Here is an 18,051-nt window from a genome sequence, read left to right on the forward strand (position 1 = left end):
CTTTTTCTGAAGGAAAAGTTCGAACTCTAGCATAAAATCAGCTCATGTGATTGGTATTCATCAAGAGAGCCTATACAGATTATCAATTCGTCTAGTTCAAGCATTGTTACATGACTATATCAATTTGAGTGAGCTATGACATAGGAAACTTGCTCACTTACATTTTGAAGCCCTTCCCTCTATGGAGAAGGTGGTTACTAGTCTTTTGAAGCATAGTTTAGAGCACGATGGTATCTGCAGAGGATGCACACTTGGTAAAAATATCAAGAGTACCTTCCATAGCAGTGATAGTAGATCCAAGGGGATCTTAGATCTTATTCATTCAGATTTATGTGGACCAATGTCTGTGGCATCATTGAATGGATTCTGGTAATATGTGACTTTCATTGATGATTATTCTCGAAAGACTTGGATTTACTTCTTGAAATCCAAGGAGTCGAAGGAAGTCCTTGATAGATTCTAAGAATTCAAGGCACAAGTTGAGAACATGTCCGGGAAAAGGATTAAGGTTTTGAGATCAGATAATGTAGGGGAGTACACTTTCGGAGGACTTCGTAATTTTTGCATCGAGGCAGGGATCAAAAGGGAGTTATGTGTTCCGTACAACCCTCAGCAAAATGGAGTTGCCAAAAGAAAAAACAGGTCCATAGTAGAGGCAACTAAGGCTATGATTCATGATCAGAGTTTACAGAGTTTCCTATGGGTAGAAGCTTCCAGAACTGCAGTATATGTTCAGAATAGAAGCCCTCATCGGATACTAGGAAACATGACTCCAGAGGAGGCCTTCACAAGTGTGAAGCTTGAGGTTTGTCACTTAAGAATATTTGGTTGCCCTGTGCACATTCATGTGCCCAAGGACAAAAGATCAAAACTAGAACCTTCAGGTAGGAAGGGTATATTTGTAGGATATAGCAAGTCTTCAAAGGCTTACAGAATATATATTCCAGGGCAGAACCAGATTGAGATCAGCAGGGATGTCTCCTTCGAAGAAGAAGTAGCCTTCAGAAGATCTAAAGGATCTTACATGGAGATAGATAGTGAGGAGCAGGAGACTTCACACAATATGGATTTATCTCTTGATCATATTCCTGACATTCAAAGGGAGTCCAATGAACTGGCTAAGACTATTGATCCAATTGTTTCTATAGAACCAACTGATGGGCCTAGAGATATTGTCGTAGGTCGGAAGAGGCCTCTATGGGCTCGACAAACCATGCAAGAGGCGGAAAAATATGCAACTCCTCAAGGCACTATTAGGGAGAGCAAGAGACCTCAGAAGTTCCCAGGTTATGTGGCATTGATGAGTCACATCATTGATTCTGAGCCTTCCAGTTTTGAGGAGGCATCTAACCAGTAGGTATGGAGAGATGCAATGACAGAAGAGTATCAGTCCATCATTAAAAATGATGTATGGGATGTTGTTCCAAGACCTGAAGGGAAGTCGCACCTGACTTCCGAATGGCTCTACAAAAGCAAGCATGCAGTTGATGGCAACATTAAGAAACACAAGGCGAGATTTGTGGCAAGAGGATTCTCTTAGAAGGAGGGAATAGATTATGAGAAGACATTTGCTCATGTTGCTCGATACACTTCCATCAGGACAATTATTGCTATTGCCTCCGTAAAGGGCTGGAAGTTACATCAAATGGACGTAAAGACTACATTTCTTAATGGTGTGATTGAGGAAGAAGTGTACATCGAGCAGCCAAACGGTTTTGTGATTCATGGGAAGGAGTCTCATGTATGCAGATTGAAGAAGGCCTTGTACGGTCTTAAACAAGCACCTCGTGCATGGTATGAAAGGATTGATAGTTACTTGATGAGTTTGGGTTTCTCCAAGAAAGATGCAGATTCCAACCTTTATTTCAAGATAGTTGATGGTGAGGCCTTGATCTTGGTCCTTTATGTTGATGATCTTTTTCTCACTAGAGCAGAGAAGCTCATTGTCAAATGTAAGAAAGCGTTAGCCTCCGAGTTTGAGATGAAGAACCTTGGCCTTATGCATTACTTCCTAGGACTAGAAGTATGGCAAAGATCTGATGAGATCTTTCTAAGTCAAGGGAAATACACTATAGATATACTAAGAAGATATAGGATGATGGACTGTAAGTCCATGTCTACACCTATGGAGACAAATTTGAAGAAGTTGAGTGACTCAGCATCCGATACATATTTGGTAGATCCCACCATGTATAGACAATTGATCGGATCATTGATGTACCTAGTCAACACCAGACCAAACATTTGTTACGCAGTGAGCGCTCTCAGCCAGTTCATGTGGGAGCCAAGACAAATACATCTAGTTGCAAGAAAGCATATACTGAGATACTTGCATGGTACTGTGGGACATGGCTTGAGGTATACTTCCAGTGAGGATATGAGATTACAAGGCTATTATGATTCTGATTGGGCTAGGAGTGTAGCTGATAGGAAGAGCACTTCTGGATGTTGCTTCAGTTTGGGGTCTGCCATAATTTCTTGGTGTAGCAAGAAGCAAACCTTTGTGGCACTAAGCACAGCAGAGGCTGCATATATTGCAGCATGTGTAGCAGCCTGTGAAGCAATATGGCTTCGAAAGCTCCTTGCAAGATTGTTTGGTCAGATGTTAGAGCCAACATTGATTCACTGTGATAACCGAAGCTGTGTAAAGTTCTTAGTAAATCCTGCATTTCATGATAGGACAAAGCATGTGGAGATCAAGTATCATTACATCAGAGACACGGTGTTGAGGAAAACAATCTAACTCAAGTATATTTGTACTGATGATCAGATGGCTGATATCCTCACCAAGCCTCTTTCCAGGGTAAAGTTTGCACAATTCCGAGACAAGCTTGGGGTGGTAGAGAATGTCACCCTTGCTAAGAGGGAGTCACGGCATAAGAGTTGTTGAAGTGTATATTTCTCTGAGACGGAGAAATATGAGGTGAAAGCCCTTGTAGTGTATATTTCTCTGAGACGGAGAAATATGAGGTGAAAGCTCGTGTAGTGTATATTTCTCTGGGATTGAGAAATATGAGGTGAAAGCCCTTGTACAGATCACATCTCCGAGACTAAGCTGATTTTTTTTTTTCACAATTGGGTGTAGCCATTGTGGACGTCATGTTGAGAGAATCCATGACCAGATATTTCAGAATACCTCCCTAGCTAAGAGGGAGTGTTAGTGTTTTTTGAGTAGCTGCGGGAGGTATTTCCCAAAAAAATCAATTCATCTAGTCGGCCTAATTATTATAAACAAAATATTGAATTTTTTAGGTCGGCTCAAGAGGAGAGCAATGCCTTGACATGTATATATTGGAAAAAGAGTTTTCTCATTCATTCATTTCATTTTTCATTCAAGACAATTCGATTTTCTGATCTCCAGAAGCAAGTTCGCATTCAAGAAGGAGATTCGCATTTAAGACGGAGATTCGATTATTCTTTGTTACCAAGAATTTCGCATTATCTACAGTGCTGGACTATTTTGTTATATTCTGCCTCTCTAGGCCTGATTCTAGAGTGCTTCAACTGCACTATTGTATCTGATCTATAAGTGATTAATTTGCTACTGGGTTTTTCCCTTGAGTAGAAGGGTTTTCCCAAGATAAATTGCCGTGTCTTCTGTTCTGTGTTGTGATTTTCTGCTTATTGTACATATCTGATCTGAAACTAACATACCGGATGATGATCACACAAGCAATACTAAAAGGGGGGGATGAATCAGTATTGCAATTTTTAAAACCAACTAATAACTCTTGAAACAAACTGAAACAAAGATGAAGAAATGCAAGCAAAGCTCAAAAACAACACCATAAATTTTCTCGTGGAAAACCCTTTCGGGTGAAAAACCACGGCATAAAAGTTTCTTCCATTAGATAAAAAGGGCACCAACCCAAAGGGCTACAACCCTGAATACAAACTAAGCACCAACTCAGTGAAAATGAGACACCAATCTCAATACAGCCAAAAAAAATTTCAGCAAAGGCTCCAACCTCTATAAGAGCACCAACTCTCATACACTAAGAATTATATCAACTATCCAGATTCCAACCAGCACTCAGAAAGATGAGCATATCTCAGATTCAACAATAGCACTCAGCACTTAAAGAAAACAAAGGTATTTTAACACTCCATTCCACACCATTAAACACTTTTCTTCACACACAACCTTCCAACTATTGCCTTTATAATATTTTAATCCAAACCTTATGTTATCTTCCAACCAAAACTGAACTAGATATGTTTTTAAGCCTTTTCAAAAACTCTGTTCATCTTCAAAATCTCCCAAAAAGGACCCAGCACTATTCTCAGCATCGAGTCACACATAAACCATTTGAAACGGCACCATCATTGCATCTTAATCACCAGGCACAGAAAGCCGAACTAGCCCATAAAGTTCTATTCACTTCAAAATTCTGAGACACGGCCCAGCCATATCAAAAAGAAATTCCTGAGTTCATATTTTTAATTGAATATTCCCCCCTCAATGATACCATCAATTGAAAGCATATATCAACCTTTTTTTAAAACAAAAGAAATCACACACTCTGGAAAACAGCGCTCCTTCATCCAAAGCTTTACTTAAAAAAAAAATCAATTTATCTCTATCTGCCACAATACACACAAAAAACTGAGTTCGTGTATTCTAGAGATAACCTGCCACTTACAAAAAGACTTAAATGCACACCACTATCACTGCAAGGCAATTAATTTTGGGAGACCACGAACTCTGAAGGAAAAACGTCTGACTGCATCATGTCTTATACACAGCATCGAATAGAAAGGAAATCGTGCTAGATCTTTTAAAAGAAGCGGCCCCTGGTATAAATGCCACGACTATATTTCCAACGCCCAGAAACATAAGGTCGACACTATAAAAAGTAACGTACGTTCCAAAAAGAGCCGCCACATATCCATGAAGAGTATTAATAAATACGAACTCAGAAGAAAACGCCAGACATGAATTTCTCATAATTCGAACATTAAAGCCAATAAAAAATGCATCACCAACCAGAGCCTTTTGGAAAAAAAATATTCTTCAGGTCATAAAAAAAACCCTCTTCCGTTACCATATGTGCTATCGAAAAAGACTCCTTTTGCACTACCATGCTCAAAAAAATAAACTCTGAATAAAATATTTGACCCATGATATGGTTTGAAAAGTAAACATGGTCATTTAAGGCGCTGACCATACACAAAATAGAATCAAACCAAATAGAGAAGTGGGGCCCTTAGAATATTCAATCCACATCTTAGCAAATTAATGATGTGAAAAGTTTGCTTACTTGGCAAAAACCTTTGATGTCGCGGCTAACATATGCCAAGTAGACACAAAAGCTAGACAAGCAAGCACACGGACTACTCAAGCAAACACACAGGGAGGTCAAGCTGGTCAAGCTCCTCAAGTAGGTCAAGCTAGTCAAGCAGGCAAACAAGTAGACAGCTTAACCAAAAATGCATACAGCTTTTGACATCAATAACAAATAATTCAACACCAGAAGACCAGAAGAGAAGACTACACTGCACGCTAAAGTTGAACCTACATCATGGATCATTGATTCTGGATGCTCAAATCACATGACCAAAGACAAAGACAAGTTTATTACTATGAAGAAGTATGATGGTGGATCTGTAAAACTTGCAAGAGGAAGTTGCACCGATCTGCGAGATAGGAAGCATCCCAATTGATGGGAAGCATAAAACTGATAGTGTTTATTATGTAGAGAGATTGAGACATAGTTTGTTGAGCGTTAGATGTGCAATAGAGGTTATGAAGTTGTGTTTATAGAAACTGGTTGTATGATTAGAAAAGGTAGAACCAAAAAGCTGGTAGCAGAAGGAATCAAGACAAGTGGGAATGTTTACTACATAAAGGACAGAAGTAGAAACGGATGTTACCTGAGTCAGAGTAATGAATGTTGGTTATGGCATAAGAGGATGGGACATGTTAACTTTGATAACATGATAACGATCAATAACTCTAAAGCAATGATAGAATTACCAAGGATTCTCAAACCTATTGACATTGTGTGCAGGGAATATCAATTAGGAAAGCAAACAAGGAGAAGTTTCAAGAATAAGGAGTATTCTACAACACATCCGTTGGAGATAATTCACACAGGCTTATGTCCTACAAGGACATGCGGACTCAATGGTGAAAGGTATTTTATGTTACTCATTGATGATTACTCTAGAATGACATCGGTTACATTTTTTAGGGAAAAATCTGAAGCTTTTGAAAGATTTAATGTTTTCAAGTCAATGGTAGAGAATCAGGTTGATGCTAGAATCAAATGTTTGAGATTTGATAGAGGTGGAGAATTTACTTCAAATGAATTTGACAATTCATGTGAAAAATATGGCATTAGGAGACATCTTTCTGCTCCGAGAACCCCTTAGCAAAATGGTGTGGTAGAAAGGAAGAATAGAATTGTTATTGAGATTGCTAGACCTATGATGAAAGAAGCTAACTTGGCTAATGTTTATTGGAAAGAAGCTGTGCATACTGTTGTTTACATTCTTAGCAAGGTTCAAATAAAGATAAATCGTACAAAGACACCTTATGAGTTGTGATATGGAAGACCACCTACTGTGAAATATTTCAAAATCTTCGGAAGCAAGTGCTATATCAAAGAGATGAGAATGATCTTGGAAAGTTTGATACCAGAGCTAATGAAAGAATATTCTTGGGATATGCTACAAACAGCTAGGCTTACTAGTGTTACAATAAAAGATTGAACAAGATAGTGGAGAGTACAAATGTGAAAGTAGGCGAAGCATAGGATTAGATTGTCCCGGAACCAATTCATGAGACTGAATTTGAGATCATACCTGCTGTTGTAGAAGAAAAGACACCTCCAAAAGGAAGCAACAAGATGAGGCAGAAAAAGAGGACAAAAAACAAGTGGAACAAACAATTAAGACCCCAAAATATGTGCATAAGAATCATTTGAAAGATCAAATAATTGGAGACAAGAATAAAGAGTTCAGATAAGAAGTGTTACAGACGTAAATGAACAAACTAATTGTTGTTTTCTTTCACTCATTAAACCTAAATCATATGAAGAAGCAAGCAAAGAAGAAAGTTGGGTTAAAGCTCTAGAAGAAGAACTAAATCAAATACAAAAGAATTAGACTTGGGAAATGGTACCTAGGCCGGTGGATAAGAATGTGATAGGAACAAAGTGGGTGTTCCAAAAAAAAACTAAATGAACAAGGACAAGTCACAAGAAACAAGGCAAGATTGATATGTAAAGGTTGTTCTCAGGTACAAGGCATTGATTTTGAAGAAACTTTTACCCTTGTTGATAGGATTGAAGCTATCATAATGTTTCTTGCATTAACTGCCTACAAGAACTTTAGAGCATATCAAATGGATGTCAAATCAGCGTTTCGTAATCGAGAACTGGAAGAAGTGTACAGTGAAAAACCGGATGGATTCAGATTGTCAAATAATCCAAACATGGTTTGCAGATTAAAGAAGGCATTGTATGGACTTAAACAAGCAGCGTAGTATGCAAGACTGGACAAATATTTGTTATAACAGAATTTTTGGAAAGGTACTGCTGACAGCAATCTTTATTTTAAAGTTGAAAGCATTAAGTTGTTGATTGTTGTTGTTGTCTGTGTTGATGATATTATCTTTGAAGAAGTGATAGTTCGTGCAAAGAATTTGAGATGTCTACGTTTGGAGAAATGTTATTTTTCTTTGGGCTTCAAGTTACTCAATTGGATGATGGAATTTTTATTTCTCAAGCTAAGTATGTTAAAGAGATGCTGAATAAGTTTGATATGGAGAATTGTAAACCTGTTACTACCCCTTTAGCTATTCGATGCAAGTTGGGCAAAGATGATGCATCTTCGGATATTGATCAAAAGGAGTACAAATCTATGATTGGAGGACTATTGTATCTTACCGCTTCTAGACTAGATATTATGCACGTTGTATGTTTGGTTGCAAGATTTCAAGCTAGTCCAAAACAAACTCATGATCAAGCAGTGAGAAAGATCTTCATATATTTGAAAGGGGCTCGAGATTTTGGTTTATGGTACAAGAGAGATGGAGATTTCATGTTGAAGTATTGATGACAGAAAGAGTACAAGTGGTGGAGCATTCTTTTTGGGAGACAGATTGGTTTCATAGATGAGTAAGAAACAAGAATCCGTATCATTATCTACTACTAAAGCTGAATATATTGCTGCAGCATCTTGTTGTACCCAAGTTTTACGGATGAAGCAAACTCTTAAGGTTATCAAAGTTGTATATGATGAAGCTATTCATATTATGTGTCATAATACCAGTGCTATAAAGTATAAACATTTCAAAGAATCCAATTATGCATTCAAGGACTAAACATATTTCAATCTGTTATCATTTCTTGAGAGAGAAGGTTGTTGAAAAAGAAGTCAGATTGGAATACATTTCTACATCAAAGCAAATAGCTGACATTTTTACGAAGGCATTGGCGAAGGATACTTTTCAGTATCTCAAACAAAAGTTAGGGGTTACTGCCCCTCCTTCCAACTAGATGCAGTTTTGGTGGTGCATCTTTCCAAGGGGAGACTCAGTGCTTATTTTTGTTTCTTGGATTGATGTTATTGTTGCTCTCAGGGGAAGTAGTGGTGTGAGTGGTCAGTATGTTTATGTTTATCTTTATGCGCCCTTTGTCATCGTTGTCAAAGGGGGAGAGAGTTGTTTTGAGATTATGGGAGAGAGTTGATGATTGCTGGTTTATTGGTGTTGCCATCAATGACAAAGGGGGAGATTGTTAGCATGAGCTTGTATGGTTGTCATTGATGTCAAACCTAGTTATCCAGATGGATATTGGTCCAGATTTGCTTTGTCAGACCTAGGTTATATGGATAGAATTTGCTTTAGATACTCTTTTGGAGTTGATTGTGTCAAAATGTATTTAGAATGGTCCGGAATACTTTTGGTGCCCTCCGGATATGTTGTTAATTGCATTGCGGTTTAGTGGATCATGTTCTTTTGGTTGACATATGTATTGGAAGATGTGTTGAGATGATTATTTGAGTCTCACTTTGGTTTGTGGAGATCTGCATGGAGTATTTTGCATTGGAAGTGGTTATTTGGCCGACTAATTGATTAAATCCTCAGATACCAGTTCTTGCAAAAAATGGCCAAGTCCGGGTCCTGGTTCTTGCCCGGTCCTGGTCTGAGCCTGGGTTCCACCCGGGTCCTGCCCAGCCACCTGGACAGGATCCAAGTCGAACCCAAGCCCGTGGGTTTCCAAAAATGGGGCCCACGAGTCAGAAAATAAATAAAAAACGATTTTTTTAATGCTTTTTTAACATCTAAACCCTAATCCGCCCCTTTATGATGCATTTCATGCATCAAAACATTCATTCAACTCGTTCTATTTGCATTTTTGAAGATTTTTTCTCTACAACCAGGTTTCTTAGTTTTTGCATTTTTCTTCAAAGGTGATGACTACAAAGGTGTGAGACACGCATCAAAGGCGTAGGAATCACTGGAGAAGGAAGATTTAGCCATCAAAGGTAAGTGAATCTGAATTTTTTTCAAGTTTGCAAGAATTTTTTCAAGTTTTTTTTTAAATTTTCAAATTTTTTTTTAAGTTTTTTTAATTTTTTTTAAATAAGTCTTGTATATTTTTTTACACTTTGTATGCATAGTACGAGGTTATAATGCCGAAAATTTCAATAATGTTGTGCCTTCTCTTTTTCTTTTAGGTGCATTATTCATATAATCATACATAATGGCTGGAACTGGAAGTGCAAGTGCAAGCTCTAGTTCAGTTCCAAATGTCTAAACAGCAAATAACCCCATTAAAATTGATCAAGATTCACCACTTTGGCATCATACAACAATGATCAAGCAAGTGTCTAGTGGTGGGGGTTTTGTTTGGCAATGTAACCATTGTGGCACTAAGTATACTAGCTCATACTTTTGAGTGAAAGGCCACCTTTATTTCATCCCCAGGCATGGAATAAAATTTTGTAAGAGATCGGATGGCAAGGAATTGTCAAAAGCTCTAGTTTTGGAATATATTAGAGAACAAGAAGAAGCTGATAGGAGAAGTGGCAAAGCAAAGACTAATCATCCTCTTGTCCAGCCAAGCTCAAATTCTAAGAGGCCTTCTAGTAGCATTGGCTCCACAAGACTAGTTGGTTCACATCCTTTCATGCAAAACCCACCAGTTGATGCAGTAGAGAATCAAAATGTTGTGGCTTCACGGAAAAGAGGCCCATTGGATTTTGCCTTCAAGAATGAACTGAGAGAGATTGCAGATTCCAAAATTGGGCGTTGCCTTTATGGCAATGGGCTTCCTTTCAACCTTGTTAGATCACCTTACTTTCGGAACATGGTGCATACTCTTTGCAATACACCTTCTAATTATGTTTGTCGAAGGTATGAAAAGGTGAAAACCACCTTATTGGCAAAAGAGAAAGCATCTGTAGAGTCACAGTTGAAAGTCATCAAAGATACATGGCCGGAAACAGGTGTGACCATTGTTTCTGATGGATGGAAAGATTGTCAAAATAGGCCATTGATCAATGTTATAGCAGTGTGCCTTAAAGGGGCAATGTTTTTGAAAGCAGTGGATTGTGAGGGGCAAGTGAAAGATGCAAGTTTCATTGCCAATATCCTGATAGAATGCATTGACATGGTGGGGCCTCAAAATGTTGTCCAAGTTGTAACGGACAATGCTAAAAATTGTAGGGCAGCAGGGACTATAGTGGAGGCTACATATGGTCACATCTTTTGGACACCATGCGCAATCCACTCACTCAATTTAATCATGCAAAAGATTGGCACACAAATTGATTAGGTGAAAAAACCGTATGCGGAGGGCGAGGAGATTCAAATGTTTGTGACTAATCATCATATGTCACAAGCCATCTTTAGGACCTTCTCCAAGTTGGAGTTGTTGAAGGTAATTTATAATTACTAATTTTAAATTTTATTTTTTAACTTTTTAGTTTTAAATTTTTATTTTTTATAGACTTACAGTTGATATATGTTGTGCCTTTTGTTATGTCATGTTAGGTTGCTGAAACACAATTTGCATCTCACACGCTCGTCTTAAGATGACTTGTGCAGGTGCGAGACGCCTTGCGTTCTATAGTCATCAACACCTTGTGGAGTGTATGGAAGCAGTCCCACACAAAAAGAGCTCTAAAAGTAAGAGCATTGATCCTTAGTGAGAAATGGTGGGATGATGTGGAATATGTTTTGAATTTCACTAAGCCCATCATGAGCATGATCAGGTATGTTGATACTATTCGCCCATGTTTGGGTGAGATTTATGATGGCATGGATTGCATGGTGGAAAAAATAAAATAAGTAATAAATAGAAGAGAAAATGACCCAACAGAAACATTTTTCAAAGTTGTGGAGAAAATTGTTGTTGACCGTTGGAACAAGATGACCACCCCCTTACATCTCTTAGCATTTGCTTTGACGCCAAAATTTTATAGTGCAAAGATGCTTGCAACACCAAGGAGGGTGCCACCAAATAGAGATGCAGAGGTTGCTTCTGGCTATAGAGCTGACATTAAAAAGATATATCAAGATGAGGAGACAAGAAATATTGTCTTGAGGGAGTTTGGCCAATTTGTATCCGTAAAAAATCATGATGTTGTAGCTCTTAATGCTAGATATGGGATGGATGCTGATGAGTGGTGGTATGTACATGGTCAAGGCTCCATTTACTTGCAGCCTCTTGCAATTAAACTTAACTCCCAAGTATGTATCTTTTTATTTTTTATTTTTATAGTTTTCCAATTCCATTTGATGCTATCATATTTTTATTTTATAATTTATAAATTTATAAATTTCTAATTATGTTTTAACTTTTAATAGGTTGCAAGTTCTTCTTCGGCTGAGTGGAATTGGAGTACATACTCCTTCATCCACTCAGTCAAACGTAATCGTTTGGGTGCAAAGAAAGCTGAGGATTTGGTCTATGTACACTCCAACCTTCGTTTGTTGTCACATAAGGACCCTGGATATAGGGAGGGTGTAACAAGGAATTGGGATCTAGCCCTTGAGTGTGCTGATTTAGATGCTACAGTTGCACAACTTGCCCAAGTCTCTATAGACGAGGCAGCTATGGAATTTGAAAGAGACATAGCTAGTGAGAGTGGCATTCCATTCGATATTGGTTCAATTGATGTTGAATTTGAACCACTTGATGACCTTGGGCTTGGGTTGGATGCTTCAGATGAAGATGAATATGGAATTTAAATCCCATAGATGGCTTGTAATTTGAATGTTTGACTTTATACTTTATTGTGTCATGACATTTTCACATTTTGAAACTTGAATCAGTTGAAACTTGAAACTTGAATATTATCTTTTTTGCAAATTATGAATATGATATTACATTTACAATATATGAATATCAGAATATTTATTGGCATTGGCAATTATGGATTTATAATTTATAATTTATCTGTTATCTTTTGACATTTGTGTATCATTGTATGAAAAAAGTTACATTGTATGTTTCATATTTGTATGTTTGAACTGTGAACATATATAATTTTGATGTTTGAACATATATATAATATATGACATGTATATATATAATATATGTGTGTGTGTGTGTGTGTGTGTACACACCAACCCGTACCCATACCCAAGAAAGAAAAAAAAATTGCCGAATCCGCGAATCTGTACCTGAATCCGAACCTGAATCCAAACCCGAACCGATAACTTAGATTGAATCTACACGTTATGCTTTGTAATGTCTTTTGGGATACATGTTAGCGAGTGCATTTTGTTGGATCTTTCATAGGATGATGTATTTTGGCTTACTCTTTCTCCTCGAGTGGACCAACCCAAGTATTTTTGGCCCGGGTGGCTTATTTTGTGTAATATTGCCTACTCTATTTTGGCCGACCCTTGATTAGGATTTCGATCTTGTATCTCATATATAAGATGTGTGGAAGGATGAATTGAATATGGATGAGAAGTGAATTGTGTGAGAAGTGCATGTGAATAATTTGCAAGCAGATTTGAGTTTGTGGTGATGGAAAATTTAGTTTGGGAAGAGCCTTGAAGCTGATATATTCTACCAAACAGAGTGTTGTGACAATGGAGATTATCAGAAATGTTTGTCGCTTGATTATTGTTCACATCAGTTTATTGGTCAGTTTATTGGTCGCTTGATTATTGTTCAAGGACAATTTCATGATCAAGAGAATCTTTCTCATTTTCAGTTCAGCTATTTCATTTGTTGTTGATTGACAGTGAGTCTTTCAGCAGCAGTTTGTATCTTGTCCTGAAGAAGTGTTCTCCAGCTGCACAAGTCCTTTTTGTATCTTGCCTAAGGCAGTGTACCTTAGTTCTGCAAGTCCTTCAAGCATTGGTGCTCCTTGGCTACAAGCGTTGGTGCTCCTTTGCTACAAGCTTAAAATGTTGTAAACATTGATATTCATATTGTGAGTTAGATTCTCACCGTGGTTTTTCCCTGTTTGGGTTTTCCACGTAAATCTAGTGTTCATGTGTTTATGTTTGTTTTGCTGATGGTTAAAGCGCTGATATTAAATAAGTTAATTAATAATTGTTTTTGAAGTCCCGGATTGATTCACCCCCCCTCTCAGTCATGTTGGGTGTTCAACAGCATTCTAGTCAATAAGAAGGAATTTAACAATATGTGTATGCTCCATGTTTTCATGTGTAAGCTCTATGTTTGGTTCATGCCTAATGTGTTGTAAACATGTTCCTATCAGCAAAAGATTTCTATTTTGGTTGATCTAGAATATAAGAATAACAAGAGTAAACCAAAAGATATGAAATTATTTAGGAAAGAACATTGCATTTGAGCTCATAGATGTGTATCATGCTTCTAATCCTCATATATACGTTCTTGCTTTGATAATAAAAGATATCTATAATATTACGCAAACATCGTGACAGCCTAATTGACACTAATTATATCACAAGGATCTAAAAGATTACAAATCTTCAAGGGTGGGTTAGAGATCCCTGTGTTGAAAAAGATTTAGATAAAATTGACATTGCTTGAGGACAAGCTTTGGGAAGGGCAGACTGTCGTGTCCTGCCAAAAGTGAGGGCTTTGTAAATACAAATTGCAGCATTAATACTAAACCTAGGGCACAAAACAAGGGCCGACCTGGGCAGAAAAGAAATTAGAGCCCACTCAATAAAATAATAATAAATGTATGAAATATATAGGAGGGCCAACCCAAGAAAGCCACGAATTTATTAAATAGATACTTATTTTAATTAGGCCAACCTACTGAAAGGGTGCACCCCTCCAAACAAAGAGACATAGCCCCAGCTGTGAAAGGTATATAAAGGGGAATCGACTGAGGGGAGGAGGGCAGAAGGATATATCAGTCTGTCTTAAAAGCAGAAATAAGTAATAACCATCGAATCATCTGACTTGAAATTGGATAATACATGAAACACTCAGCAATTCAACTGAACATTACAGTTTTGTAAGAGTATAATATGCATAATATAGTCAATTCTGTATCAATATACATAAATCTCTGCATGCTAATAGTTACAATGTGCTGCTGTTATGATTATAAATTATATCTGATTCATGATTTTCCTGCAGTTTACTGATTATATTTAAAATATCTGAATAATATTGATCCTTCATATGTTATGAATGTTTGCAGCCATGGTAGAGGAAGTGAGGATTGCAATAGGGATACAGTGATGGGGCGCTCTCCTAGGTACGCCACCTCAAGGTGGGGACCAGATAGTCCCATGAGGCCAAGGGCGTACAGAGGGTACTACCTTTGGACTTAGGAGAGATGGGCTTCCGGGGCACCCTGTTGTAACATCATCCACCTATCCTAGTGAATCAACACAAGAAGTCCAATCATAGGGAGAGGGAAATGGTTGGCAAGATGAGGGGGAACGGAAAGTGGACACCTCATTGGGTATACCACCTCATATGGATGGCATGGGCCACATGAGGCCAAGCGGAATTGTATATCCGCCCTTGGGCCTAAGGTAGAGGATCTGAGACACCCCATCGAAGTCACTTTCTCCCATGCTCTCCTATGGTTGAGCCTTCCAAAAATATATTTAAATGCTTTATGATTGAATTGATAATTCTACCGTGAATTTACTGATGCCTAATTATGATAATCTGCTTATTAAAATTATTGTTGTGATGGTTTCGAATCTGTTTGCAAGGTTTCAATTAGGTGAAAGGTATTTTCTAACCCCGCTTTTTTATTTGGAAATTTGAGAAATCGAGCAAATTTAGGGCATTCCCGATTAGGGAACATTACACCTTTACTAAAGTATAAAGTTATTTCAAATTATTTTTATTAAGTAGCAAATATGTATTGTTGTAAATAAGGAGGCTTTATTTTCCACTCTTATCAAGTGGATAGTTTGTCATATAGAGCATGAATATGGGTTTGTGACTAGGAAGGTACTATTGTGTTGCACGCACACACACACCCTGTCCGACAGGGACTCCCTCTATTTTTGCCTACTTCATTGGTGTCTTGTAGGGATTAAAGTGAGAGAGAGAATGTGTCTTGTAGAATGTTGAATCAACAATTATTCCTGCTGTTAGCTCATTTGGTTTAAAGGTGTACTCATTTTAAAAATGTCATTACTCATTGTGTCTTATTACCAATATTGAGATTATTGCACATTTTACATTTAATTATTTGCTTAAGTTTGTTTTAGTCATTAAAAGGAAATTGTGTCAAGTGAAAAAATTTCCTCAAAATACAAAGACAAACCTGCCAGACTTAGGACTATGCCCTTTGCCTTGTTATTATTGTACATTCCGAAAAATCATTCAGGGATAGGGGTTCACACAGGTAGTCCGAGACTTGTGTAGATAGTTAAGTTAGTTTGCTTTCAATTTCTTAGTTAGCTTGCAATCTGTTCATTTAGTTTAGATGTGTTTTCTGTTCTTAGCTTAGATTTTTTTGCTTTCTACTTTAGATTAGGTGCCCTTTCCATCTTTCAAAATGTTTGCTTTCGTTTAGAACTGCTTTTGTTTGCCTTACAGGGGCTATATCTTTGTCATTCAGCTTTGGTGCATGATGTCAAGGACATGTTTCTGTCGTTTCTTTGATACCAAGTCTGGTAGAACGCTGAATCAATGATTATTCCTGCTGTTAGATCATTTGGTTTTATGTTGCACTCATTTTAAAAATGTCATTACTCATTGTCTCTTATCACCAATATTGTGATTATTGCACATTTTACATTTAATTATTTGCTTAAGTTTGTTGTAGTCATCAAAGGGAAATTGTGTCAAGCAAAAAATCTAAAGCTTTGCTTCAGTGACCATTGTAATTCTCACACCCGTGATAAGCTTCATTGCTTATGAATACAAAATGCAGAATCAAAAAAGCAATGCATTAAGTTGTGCTCTCAAAGGAAAAAGGATTTATGATCTAGTAAAGGGAAGATTTGAGCAATTTTACCGGGGCTATAGATGCCCAACCGGCAGTAAAACAATGTTCACGAGAATTGCAGCGATAACCTCATCAAGGCTCTAGACGCCACTGGCAGCAAGGCAATGTCCAGGTACTTTTGGAGTAAGTGTCATCTACGTAGCTTGCCATAATTGAACAATTATGTCCTAACTTTCTTTAAGCCGGAATGAACTTCACTGCACACACTCAAATAATCCAAAGGAGGATGCTTAACCCATTTTGTAATTTCATTTTCACCTTGAGTGTGTCTTTTTGTCATTTGTTCTAGTCTGTGGAAGATTAACCAGATTTTTGTCATTTGTTCTAGTCTGTGGAGGATTAACCAGATATTCTAGGTTTGATCTGGATTGTCAACCTTGAAATGTTCATGAACATTTCCCAGTGGAGTCGCCATTTGTTGTGTTGCACACACACGCCCGGTCTCCAACAGGGACCCCCTCTGTTTTGGCCTACTTCACTGGTGTCTTCTAGCAATTTTTATCTTGTAGAGCTTAAAGTAAGAGAGAGAATGTTTGCGCCTTTTAAGTGTCTTGTAGCACCCTTGTTTTTGTTAAAGTAACTTAGACACATGATTTCAGAATTGAATGTAATAATATCAAAGAATGTTGATACCTAATTCTATCACTGAGTCCTGACCAAGTTACCAACCATTTGAGAGGATATACCCATCTGGAAAGCCAAGCTGTTTGTCACTTATCAACAGAATCTTTTAAAATTTTAGTCATTTTGTGTCGCTCCAATCCCTTGCCTTGTGACATTTGGTCTTTATAGTCCAAGAGCCAGTATAGTGGCACAAAACTGTGAAAAAATATGTTGTACAATGTACAACGTTTGTGAGGAATAATGTAATAAGTTTAACATATGAAGATGGTCCGATCTCTTCTAGTCACTCTATGTGGAAATAGTTCCGGCAACCATGGCAATTACAGCATCAACATAGCTGGTACCGATTCACTGCTAACTTGGTAATTCTGTCAGGAAAATGGGCACAAAAATAATCTCAAGAAAGAAAACAAAATAATATAAAAAAAAAACCACCAAATAAATGTAAAATTCATTTCAAAGTTCAAAATATCTCTACGCGAAGAATCAAATAGGGATCTAACACAAGGTATTACACTAATATCATATATGAAAACAGACATAGGTAAAATCACAGAACCAATATCTTCATTTAACAGATAACAACAGAATTGTTTTAGAATGAAATAAAATTCAACAGAAAATGATCCGGCCCCGTACGAATTTTAAAAAAAAAAACTTAATGAAACCATGGCAAGTGACTTACCTTAAGATTCTGCACAAATTGTACCGCGCTGTCAACGATGCCGATGAGAAAAAATAGGTAGAGCTTGGGGGAACAATAATACGAAACCCTACCCAAGCAGAATTCTTTTTAAAACGAGACGAACCAAAACCAATCTCCCTACAGCTGCTGCTTCAATTTATCCAATATACCCGAAATCTTGAATGCGAGTTAAATTTTGTTTTCAGGCAAGTCAGGAACGTTTCATTTGACGGAAAAACGTTTTCTCGGTGTTAGACAAACTTTCCGGGTGAAAGCTGCTGCAAAATATAGCCCTTATCGGCTAATAACTAATAAATAAAAATGTAATATACTAGCGTCCCCGTGTTGTG

At 37.5% G+C, this 18,051-nt stretch overlaps 1 protein-coding gene across 1 annotated transcript in view; it reads right to left on the reverse strand.

Annotated features, from left to right (window-relative positions):
• LOC131060537 (dolichol-phosphate mannose synthase subunit 3) overlaps positions 1 to 18,006 on the reverse strand; it is a 54,877-nt gene extending 36,871 nt beyond the window's left edge. Inside the window, exon 1 of the mRNA XM_057993788.2 lies at positions 17,702 to 18,006. The gene's annotated coding sequence lies outside the window, so the exon portion shown is untranslated. The remainder of the gene's footprint in view (positions 1 to 17,701) is intronic.
• Positions 18,007 to 18,051: the final 45 nt, after the last annotated feature.

The sequence above is a fragment of the Cryptomeria japonica genome, chromosome 2, assembly GCF_030272615.1.
Source record: "Cryptomeria japonica chromosome 2, Sugi_1.0, whole genome shotgun sequence".
NCBI lineage: Eukaryota > Viridiplantae > Streptophyta > Pinopsida > Cupressales > Cupressaceae > Cryptomeria > Cryptomeria japonica.